Below are 12,704 nucleotides of genomic sequence, written 5' to 3'. Positions count from 1 at the left end.
AGAAAGTTCCACAGTCTCACTGCTTTTACAGTAAAGAATAGAGTTCCAAATTATCACTGCTCCTACAGTAAAGAATATAGAGAGTTCCACATTCTCACTGCTCTTACAGTAAAAAAAATAGTTTCATACTGTCACTGCTCTTACAGTAAAGAATATAAAGAGTTCCAAAGTATCACTGTCAGGGTCCGGGCCGCGCGCTCGGCTCGTGCTCGGCGTCCCTGGTAACGTACAGGGCCGGTTGCTGGGGGCACGCCGCCGGCGTCCCTAGCAGCCGGCCCACTGTTAATATTGTTACGGCCGGCCGCGCTCCCGGCTCTTGCTCTGCGGTGCGCGCGGCCAGGCTCAGGAGACGCCGACGGCGTCCTTAGTGCAGGGCTGGTTGCTAGGGGAGTCCCTGGCAGTCAGCCTGCTGGCTACGCCCACAGTACTAGCCGCGGCTGGGCTCATTCCCCCCAGCTGAGCGACGTTAGGGAATTGACTGACAGCAGATTGCTCCAGTCAATTCACCTCTCTGTGTTAGCCTGGAGTCTCGGCTCCAATTGTGTTTAGGGGGCTGAGACTCCGGGGTGTATAAGTTCCTTCCCCTGTGTCTCAGTCCTTGCCTGCGATAGAGCCTAGTACCCCTAGTGTTTTCTTGACCTCGCAATCTTTTCCCTGACCTTGCTATTCTCGTTACCTGACCTTCTGCTTGTATTACTGACTACCCTTTGGACTTGTGTTTTTGTACCTCGCCGCTCGACTGTTACTGACCCGGAATCCTGACCTCGCTCTCATTGTGTGTGTCTGTCTTGTCTGTTTCGTGTTGCACCTTAGTAAGTACAGGGACTGCCGTCCAGTTGTCCGTTTGCCATCTAGGGCATCTGAGGCAAATAGGTAGGACCAGTGGGTGGGTGTCAGCTTCAGGGCTCACCTGTCTGTGTGTCTTCCTGTCCTTCCTGACAATCACTGCTCTTACAGTAAAGAATATAGAGTTCCATATTCTCACTGCTCTTACAGTAAAAAAAAATAGTTTCATACTGTCACTGCTCTTACAGTACAGAATATAGAGAGTTCCATAGTATCACTGTTCTTACAGTAAAGAATATAGAGAAGAATGTAGAGAGTTCCATAGTGTCACTGCTCTTACAGTAAGGAATATAAAGAGTTCCATACTGTCACTGCTCTTACAGTAAGGAATGTATAGAGAGTTCCATAGTCTCACTGCTCTTACAGTAAAGAATATAGAGTTCCATAGTCTCACTGCTCTTACAGTAAAGAATATAGAGTTCCATAGTCTCACTGCTCTTACAGTAAAGAATATAGAGAGCTCCATAGTGTCACTACTCTTACAGTAAGAAATCACACTGAACTCAAGATATCACACAAAATGTTTAGGTAGGCGTAGGGGTTGCTTGTCCATCCTTGCCTCCTGATAACTGTACATAGTGGCATCCATTGTTGTTTTAATAATATGAGCAACCCTCTCTTTGCCTTTCACTATGGGATGTGTCCTAATAGAGAGGCACTGTGATTACATGTGACACAGGACTGAGGGGACCAATCCGAGAAGCACAGTGCTAGGCACAGAATTGTCTAAACTTGCTCAATCATTTTATTATCCAAAATTTCGGCTGTAAACATCAGAGTTGGTGGTTCGTCCCCACACAGGGAGAGCGGAGTACTTTTTTGGGCACGGTGGCTCAGTGGTTAGCACTGTAGCCTTGTAGCGCTGGAGTCCTGGGTTCAAATCCCACCAAGGGCAACATCTGCAAAGAGTTTGTATGTTCTCTCCGTGTTTGTGTGGTTTTCCTCCCCAAACATACAGATAGGGGATTTAGATTGTGAGCCCTAATGGGGACCGGGTCCAAAATTGATGAATTATGTAAATTGCAGCAGAATCAAATGGCGCCATACAAATAAAAGCAGTATACATAGATATGTAGGGGAAGTAATACCAAATAATGAAAAAACAATATGGAAAATAACACATTTGAACAACTCAGGGAATATTAGGTGAGGGGGGCCTTAATTTTTTGCAATTCCAGTGAAAAAGGTCATCATCTTTTAAATTACTTTATTAGGCTATGCTCACACACAGTATTTTTGCTGAGTATTTTGCAACCAAAACCAGGAGTGGATAGAAAACACAGAAAGGCTATGCTCACACACTGATGATATTTTGTGGATGGCCGTCATTTAATAGCAAATAACAGGCATTCTCTCGAAACAACGGCCATTGTTTTAAAATAATGACAAAAATTTGCCATTATATGGCGGCCATCCACAAAATTTCATCAGTGTGTGAGCATAGCCTTTCTGTGTTTTCTATCCACTCCTGGTTTTGGTTGCAAAATACTTAGCAAAATACTCACAAAAATACTGTGTGGGAACCTAGTCTAAGGCTACAAACACACAGGGAGGATCCGCTGCGGATCCCTGGACTGTAGTTTGTATGGAAGACGTACTCGCAGCAGGATGGACATCAGAGCTCAGCACGAGCACAATCCTTGTTGGAAGCTATGCCAGAAGTAGCCAAGCATGCCCAGGGTAGCTTGGTATAAAATATGTGGCCAGGTATGCCAATTGTATACGGTAATAACCCAATTGGCCAAGTAGGATAGAAGTTGTTTTCCATATCAGATTTCACAGAAAAATGTGACTGAACTTTTTCCCCATTCATAATTCTCAACTATTGTCAAATAACAAAGCTCCTGTAGCCATAGATAATGCCAGCTGTACCACCTGAAGCAACGCTACCAGTATTGTCCCTTGTAGCCAGCTATGCCCCAAGTAGTCAGGCATGCCCCCCAAGTAGTCCGGCATGCCCCAAGTAGTCAGGCATGCCCCCCAAGTAGCCAGGTATGCCCCAAGTAGCCAGGTATGCCCCAAGTAATCAGATATGCCCCCAGTAGTCAGACATGCCCCCCAAGTAGCCAGGTATGCCCCAAGTAGCCAGGTATGCCCGAAGTAGCCAGGTATGCCCCAAGTAATCAGGTATGCCCCAAGTAATCAGGTATGCCCCAAGTAATCATGTATGCCCCAAGTAGTCAGGCATGCCCCTAAGTAGCCAGGTATGCCCAAAGTAGCCAGGTATGCCCCAAGTAGTAAGGTATGCCCCAAGTAGTCAGGTATGACCCCCAAGTAGCCAGGTATGCCCCAAGTAGCCAGGTATGCCCCAAGTAGCCAGGTATACCCCAAGTAGTCAAGTATGCCCCAAGTAGTCAGACATGCCCCCAAGTAGCCAGGTATGCCCCAAGTAGCCAAGTATGCCCCCAAGTAGCCAGGTATGCCCCAAGTAGTCAGGTATGCCCCCCAATTAGCCAGGTATGCCCCAAGTAGTCAGGTATGCCCCCCAAGTAGCCAGGTATGCCCCAAGTAGCAAGGTATGCCCCAAGTAGCAAGGTATGCCCCCCCAAGTAGCCAGGTATGCCCCCCAAGTAGCCAGGTATGTCCCAAGTAGTCAGGTATGCCCCCCAAGTAGCCAGGTATGCCCCCCAAGTAGCCAGGTATGCCCCAAGTAGCCAGATATGCCCCCCAAGTAGCCAGGTATGCCCCAAGTAGCCAGGTATGCCCCAAGTAGCCAGGTATGTCCCAAGTAGCCAGGTATCAGATTCCAAAGGTGGAATCTGATTGGTTGCCGGGGGCGACTGAGCCAGTGTCACTTTACACCATGTTTGATAAATCCCCCCCTAAGACTATATGGTAAAATAAAAAGCCAGAATTACCTTAAAAAAAAGTGAAAGGTAAGTAGTAATGATCAAATGGAAATGGCCCCATGTAAGTTTGGAAGTTTATTGCTTTTTGCTTAGCAAAAAAACCAAAACCCTCTTACATCTCTATCAGCCAAAATATATTAAAAAAAATAGTAACAGAATTTGCCAACACAAAAAAGGTTACAGGTATGTTTTGCAAAGGAAGGAATACGATATAAATTGGGTATAACCGTAACAGAACTGCGTGCCCTCCTATGAATGGCGCAGCAGGATGCACGCTGGACCGTGGCCTCATCTATACACTATGGGGGACATGTATGAAAAGGCGTAAATGCCTTTTTTAGGCGCAGATGGGGCAAATCGCCATAAAATATTTGCAAACGGTATGTTAGCGAATATTTTTTTCACATCTGCCCCATCTTCGCCAGTGAGGCGGAGAGAGGGCATTATGGGGGGTGCGGCTGTACGCAGAGGGGGCGAGGCCTCACTGGAAAAAAAGTGTCAAGGGGGTGGGACCTAGTGTTCTGAGACTGTCTGAGACTATTTCTGTATATCATGGCCATCATGTAAGAGCGGAAGTAGATTAGATTGGCTTAATGATGCTATGATAAAGCTTTACGACCATCAATATCTTTTTTTACTTCCTTATTGTCCTGTAATTTATAGTGACTATAATTTGTCCTTAAAGTGGACCTCCGCATTTTTTCTGAGAAATGACTATGGTGTAGCACTATGCCCAATAGGAATTCCTCTAATACGAATCTATTGTGAATTCGGGGCTGTAATAGCGTCTGTCCTTCCTGCTCCTGTATGATGCGAGCCTCCTGCTGCCTCCATGGCTCCTGCTTCCAGTGAGAGGCCCAGCAAAGTGTAAGTCTATGATGCTATGGTGCCGGTATTCACGGTGGAGACAGCAGCTATGGAGACGCAGCAGGAAGACCCATCTCATAGGGTGCAGTCACTTCTCAACAAAAACTCTGGAGGTACACATTAACTCTTCTTCAGTATATTTACACAAGAAACAAGATTCTAAATTTGTAGTCCGACCCGGGACCACACAGGTAGTGCCTACTTGCCTTTAACCCGCGCCATTTGTTAATATATTTTTTTCAAGCCATCTTAATTTGTTTACTTTCAGGCCGAATAAGCGTTATAATGTCATGTGTCATTGCAGAGTACATGTACATTGGCCTTTTATTTTTATCTATACTCATTTATATATTAGGAGAAAAAAAGTATTCTAATTTTTTCCCCATAGTTTTTTTTAGGCTTTTTCCCCCAGTCCTATTAAACTATATAATTACTGTACTGTACGTGTTACTCAGGTTATACAGATTACAAACATAAAAGGGAATCACCTGCAAAAGACCCACTAAACGTAAGATATCCGTACATAGATTAATGAATGCAGATTCTATATCTGCAATTTTCATATTCTGGAGCTGAGGAGTCCTCTCCATTATATTCCGGAGCTGAGAAGTCCTCTCCATTCTATTCCGGAGCTGAGAAGTCCTCTCCATTCTATTCCAGAGCTGAGGAGTCCTCTCCATTCTATTCCAGAGCTGAGGAGTCCTCTCCGTTATATTCCGGAGCTGAGGAGTCCTCTCCATTATATTCTGGAGCTGAGGAGTCCTCTCCATTATATTCCGGAGCTGAGAAGTCCTCTCCATTCTATTCCGGAGCTGAGAAGTCCTCTCCATTATATTCCAGAACTGAGAAGTCCTCTCCATTTTATTCCAGAGCTGAGAAGTCCTCTCCATTATATTCCGGAGCTGAGGAGTCCTCTCCATTCTATTCCAGAGCTGAGAAGTCCTCTCCATTATATTCCAGAACTGAGGAGTCCTCACCATTATATTCCGGAGCTGAGGAGTCCTCACCATTATATTCTGGAGCTGAGTAGTCCTCTCCATTATATTCCGGAGCTAAGTCATCCTCTCCATTATATTCCGGACCTGAGGAGTCCTCTCCATTATATTCCAGAACTGAGAAGTCCTCTCCATTCTATTCCAGAGCTGAGGAGTCCTCTCCATTATATTCCAGAACTGAGGAGTCCTCTCCATTATATTCCGGAGCTAAGGAGTCCTCTCCATTATATTCCGGAGCTAAGGAGTCCTCTCCATTATATTCCCGAGCTGAGGAGTCCTCTTTATTATATTTCGCAGCCGAGGAGTCCTCTCCATTATGTTCCGGAGCTGAGGAGTCCTCCCCATTATATTCCGGAACTGAGGAGTCCTCTGCATTATATTCCAGAGCTGAGGAGTCCTCTGCATTATATTCCAGAGCTGAGGAGTCCTCTGCATTATATTCCAGAGCTGAGGAGTCCTCTGCATTATATTCCAGAGCTGAGGAGTCCTCTGCATTATATTCCGGAGCTGAGTAGTCCTCTTCATTATACTCCGGAGCTCAGTAGTCCTCTCCATTATATTCCAGAGCTGAGGAGTCCTCTGCATTATATTCCAGAGCTGAGGAGTCCTCTGCATTATATTCCAGAGCTGAGGAGTCCTCTGCATTATATTCCAGAGCTGAGGAGTCCTCTGCATTATATTCCGGAGCTGAGTAGTCCTCTTCATTATACTCCGGAGCTCAGTAGTCCTCTCCATTATATTCCAGAGCTGAGGAGTCCTCTCCATTGTATTCCGGAGCTGAGTCGTCCTCTGCATTACATTCCAGAGCTGAGTCGTCCTCTCCATTATATTCCGGAGCCGAGTCGTCCTCTTCATCATATTCCGGAGCGGGGTCGTACTCCCCATTATATTCCGGAGCTGAGTCGTCCTCTCCATTATATTCCGGAGCTGAATCGTCCTCTTTATTATATTCCGCAGCCGAGGAATCCTCTCTATGCATCAGCTAATAGTTAAAGCGACCATGTTCCCACAATCTCCCCCCCCACACACTTGTACCTTCGGATAGCTGCTTTTAATCCAAGATCTGTCCTGGAGTCCGTTCGGCAGGTGATGCAGTTATTGTCCTAAAAAAACAACTTTTAAACTTGCAGACCTGTGTCATACTGCCTTGGCCTAGATTGTGTATGCATTAGGCTGGCACACCCTCTCTGTCTCTCCTCCCCGCCCTCCTCATCATTAGGAATGCTCCAGGCAGATTGCCTCCTATTCCTCACCTGTGTCAGCACGGCACATGGGCTGGATCGTTAAGGCACCTGTGCAATGTTCAGAAAGGAGAGAATGTTCTAGGAGCATTCCTAATGATGAAGAGGGTGGGGAGGAGGGACGGAGGGGTGGTGCAAAGTTAGGGCACAGATATTCTAGGCCCCAGCCGTTGGGCAAAGGGCTGCCAATTTAAAAGTAGTTTTTTAGGACAATAACTGCATCACCTGCTGAACGGACCCCAGGACAGATCTTGGATTAAAAGCAGATATCTGACGGTACAAGTGGTTTGGGGGTCAGATTGTGGGTAGAGTCACTTTAAATACTTTAAAAACTCAATGACAAAGCACTTCTAAAGCCCCTATTACATGGGGCGATTTCCGGGAGCAAGCAAACAACGATCTCTCAGGTCAGCGATCGCTTGCTCCTCGTCCCTGCTCACTGCTATAACACGCACCAACAGCGATCACTGATCTTTAGATCGTCCGGGCATCCCATAGGAGATAGCTGATGCCGCTGCTCCCATTACGGAGTGACGGCAGCAGGTTGTTGCTATCATTGTCTTTCGTCTTTCAACATGTTGAAAAAACATTAAAAGACAACGATCAGTCATCATCATGCATGTCAGCTGATGATTGTTTATTACACAAAGTGATTATCGGCCATAATGGACGATAATTGGCCGAATAGGGCCGATAATTGCTTTGTGCAATATGGCCTTAAGCGCCTATACATAACATTTACCTTACTAGGCATCACAGGGATATTTTATAATAATATTGCAGCTGGGACTGTATTTCAGTCAGATTATATGAGATCTATAATGTGTCCCTGACCTGGGTAGAAAGAGAATTATCAGGGCTGCCATTATAAAGGTTGGAGCCCAATGCAAATCGACTGTACCCCCTCAACTACCATCAACTTTTTCTTTCTTTCATCAATGAACTCCAAATAAAGTGGGTGTCTGGTCTCGTCATTTATCCTGTCCCTAGCAGATTCTAAAAATGTGTGAAATGACAGCAGTACTTCCTGTACTGCCCTGATGGTTACCCCTGATAGCTACATGTTACAGATCCTAAATCATCTATCACGCCATGGCTAGACAATGACCTCCATCATGTGATCACAGATAGAGGCAAGGTATGTGACTCCCATTGCATAACTGCATAACCTGACTCACATAACTTTCCCTTTAAAAGTGATAAATACAGCCCAAAATGCAACATTATTTATCAATGATACTTGTCAGGTCGGGTCTATGTTAGGTTTCATTAAACACAATGACAAAAGATTAAAAGTGTCCCTGTCATTATAACTTTCAAAATCTTAATCAAGTTTGCAATATACATTCATTATTTTTTTGTTGTTATCATGCTGTAAAAAAAGCTGTACTTACCAGAAATCCAGGTCCAGTCTTCTGAAGGCAGCTATATAAGTTATACTTACCAGAAATCCAGGTCCAGTCTCCTGAAGGTTGCTATATAACAGCTATACTTACCAGAAATCCAGGTCGTCTCCTGAAGGCTGCCATATAACCGCTATACTTACTATAACCAGGTCCAGTCTCCTGAAGGCTGCTATATAACAGCTATACTTAATGTATCCAGGTCCAGTCTCATGAAGGCAGCTATATAACAACTAAACTTACTGTATCCAGGTCCAGTCTCCTGAAGGCAGCTATATAACAGCTATACTTACTGTATCCAGGTCCAGTCTCCTGAAGGCAGCTATACTTACTGTATCCAGGTCCAGTCTCCTGAAGGCTGCTATATAACAGCTATACTTACTGTATCCAGGTCCAGTCTCCTGAAGGCACATGTGAGCATTGATCTAATAGATCGGTGCTCGCTTACAGAGCCTATTACACAGCTCGATGTCCGTGCAGCTCTTTCTTTGGTGTAAAAGAATAAAAATATACTTACCTGATCTAGTTCCTGGTGTCCTCCAAGCTTGTCTGTGGGATTACCTGGTCTCCGCAGCTGCAGCTCACACTTCTGATCCCGTCTCAGAAGCAACAGACCGCTCAGCCAATCACTGGCCATGGTGCTGTCCTGTCTTGACCAGTTATTGGCTGCGTGTTCTGTCACTACAGAGATGGGTCAAAAAGTGAGAGCTGCAGCTGCGGTGACTGGGAAATCCCACAGACAAAGCTGGAGGACACTGGGGGAGCCTAGACAGGTAAGTATTAGCTTTATTATTTTATACACACAATCATCATGCGCTGTTGGCGGGAGATGATTTTTAAACTGGCCAAAAGACAATGACCAGCTGTAGATCGGCTCTTCAGCTGATCATTGTCTTTACTACACAAAACGATGTCATCCTGATTCAGCCAATTATTGCTCCATGTAATAGGACCCGAGTCTTCTGCACTCCTCCTTAGCCTCCTCAGAATACACTGGTGGAGTCTACTCAACAAGGCAATCCTTATGGAGATAAGAAGCTGACGGGTGGGGGTCAGACTGCTGCTACCCCCATTAGAAAACAGGGGTTAATTGTCACTTGAGTGAACAGAGCGGCCACTGCGCCATATATAACTCAACAAACATACTGACTAGGATTATAAGTGACAAATACAGTATAATACATAACCGGGAACCACCATGCTCTGCAGTCATCCAAACCACACTTGTCACTCGGACTAAACGTGAATGGAGATTCCACATACCTGTCATTGTACGGCTTAATAAAACAAGACCTTGTTTTCCTCTAACACCTCTTTCTATAGACGGTAACTTATAAAAAGCCGATGAACCTTTTCAATTCTCAGCAGAACAGAGTGACAGATGGTTCACGTGACAGCGGAATTTTACAAAGCTGGGACTGAAAGAAATAACATTCAGCAAGTGAGAAGGGAACTCAGTAATGTCCACCAAGTTAGTGTGTATCGGGGGAGAGTCCTAACAAATATTGTACGGGATAATTGGTCTTGGATCTGGTATTATTGGTATAATTATTATTTTTTAAAGAATATTTTATTGAATTTTTTTTCCAATGTTTGTTAACAAGGAAGGAGAGGAATCGGTCACAAAGGTAAATTCCGACCACCTGTTGGCCATCCTGATAAGGATATATACCCCACCCCCACCCCCACCCCCACATACAATCCTGTGTATCTGCCCGTCAATAATCACCATATCTACTATCTCCCACCCATAATAAGCATTGATCTGCTTGTTGTGTATACGCACAGATGGGAACTGATAACCCACACGATTGTGTACAGCCAACAATTACTTCTCCTGACATCAGAATAAGTCAACTCCATATATCACACTTAGCCTCCCACCAATGTGGACACCTCGATGGGCTTACACACTTAGTGATATATCGGCAGGCTTCCCGTATACATAACAGACAATTCACCTTTCCATTTTAGATGGCAATCTTTACCTTGAGTAAAACCCTAAAGATCCCCTTTAAGTGCTTTCCTAGGGACCCTACAAGAACTGGTCAGAATACTCGCAATAACCCCAAGGAACCTCTCACACCCTTGGGGGGAGGGGCTGTAGCTGCGGGAGGGGCGCCCCACACGATGTTTAGATAACGGCAGTCTGCTGCCACCACTCCTATTACACAGAGCGACAGCAGAAGATCGTTGCCATCCAAGTCGTTTCAACATGCTGAAAGACATCAAAAGACAACGATCAGCGAACATAGAGCATGGTTACATGATGTATGGTGATAGGATGTATGGTTATATGTATGGTTATATGTATGGGGATACGATGTATGGTGATAGGATGTATGGTTATATGTATGGGAATATAATGTATGGTGATAGGATGTATGGTTATATGTATGGGAATATGATGTATGGTGATAGGATGTATGGTTATATGTATGGGGATATGTATGGTGATAGGATGTATGGTTATATGTATGGTTATATGTATGGGGATATGTATGGTGATAGGATGTATGGTTATATGTATGGTTATATGTATGGGGATATGTATGGTGATAGGATGTATGGTTATATGTATGGTTATATGTATGGGGATATGATGTATGGTGATAGGATGTATGGTGATAGGATGTATGGTCACACTGCACTCACACTGCGGTCACACTGTGGTCACACTATGGTCACATTGCGGTCACACTGCACTCACATTGCGGTCACACTGCACTCACACTATGGTCACACTGCACTCACACTGCGGTCACACTCTAGTCACACTGTACTCACACTCTGGTCACACTACAGTCACACTGCGGTCACACTGTACTTACACTGCGGTCACACTCTGGTCACACTGCACTCACACTGCGGTCACACTGTACTTACACTGCGGTTGCACTCTGGTCACACTACAGTCACACTGCGGTCACACTGTACTTACACTGCGGTCGCACTTTGGTCACACTACAATCACACTGCGGTCACACTCTGGTCACACTACAGTCACACTGCGGTCACACTGCGGTCACACTGTACTTACACTGCGGTCACACTGTACTTACACTGCGGTCACACTCTGGTCACACTGCAGTCACACTATGGTCACACTGCGGTCACACTACAGTCACACTGCGGTCACACTGTACTTACACTGCGGTCACACTGTACTTACACTGCGGTCACACTCTGGTCACACTGCACTTACACTGCGGTCACACTCTGGTCACACTGCACTCACACTGCGGTCACACTGCGGTCACACTACGGTCACACTGCGGTCACACTGTACTTACACTGCGGTCACACTGTACTTACACTGCGGTCACACTCTGGTCACACTGCACTTACACTGCGGTCACACTCTGGTCACACTGTACTTACACTGCGGTCACACTCTGGTCACACTGCACTTACACTGCGGTCACACTCTGGTCACACTGCACTTACACTGCGGTCACACTCTGGTCACACTGTACTTACACTGCGGTCACACTCTGGTCACACTGCGGTCACACTCTGGTCACACTACACTTACACTGCGGTCACACTATGGTCACACTGCGGTCACACTGTACTTACACTGCGGTCACACTATGGTCACACTGCACTCACACTGCGGTCACACTACAGTCACACTGCGGTCACACTGTACTTACACTGCGGTCACACTATGGTCACACTGTACTTACACTGCGGTCACACTATGGTCACACTGCACTCACACTGCGGTCACACTACAGTCACACTGCGGTCACACTGCACTCACACTGCGGTCACACTGCGGTCACACTGCAGTCACACATTAGATGCAATGCTATTTGGGGATCTCCATGTTGCAAAACCAAAGGTGTCCTGTAGCCCCAGCCTGAAAAACAGATTCTTAACATTTCTTGTAATTTGTTTAAGTTCTACAAAAGTAATAAATGGAAAGGGTGTACTCTGTCAGAGGTTAAAGGAGAAGTTCTGAGAAACTGAAAAACAGGCAGGGGGTGCGGGGAATATAAGCTCACCCGTCACTCATATACTCTATAGGTAGTCCCTCAAGGCTGTCACAAGCAAAGAAGGACTGATAACAGATTGACAATGGCATTTATTACTGACAAAGCTAATTCTTTTAATTTTAGCCCCCCATTCATTACATTTATAGCAAATGCACCACCGCCCCCAGTGTAACCGCCCCCTCTATTGATTCTAATGGAGCCGGGTCACAGAGGGGGTTTTGTCACACTGGGGGCCGGGGGTCACGTGATGGTGTCTCTGCGGTGTTTTGGTTAATCTCCTTTTGCATGCACTTACTAGTCATTGCTCCCACTAGCCAGAATTCTACTCCACACTGATGAGGGGAAATACCCCGAAACAGCTGTCTGTGGATGGATACCTTGCTTGGGTGGTTTCCTTGACTGGAGACATTCCTTGGCTTGGTTGTTCCCTACTAGAGGAAGGTCTGGCTATCTCATTGATGTCAAGACACGTGATGGTGTCTCTGCAGTGTTTTTTGCAGAC

Source organism: Dendropsophus ebraccatus, chromosome 5 (genome assembly GCF_027789765.1).
Source record: "Dendropsophus ebraccatus isolate aDenEbr1 chromosome 5, aDenEbr1.pat, whole genome shotgun sequence".
Classification (NCBI taxonomy): Eukaryota; Metazoa; Chordata; class Amphibia; order Anura; family Hylidae; genus Dendropsophus; species Dendropsophus ebraccatus.
Note: the sequence above shows the minus strand (reverse complement) of the source record.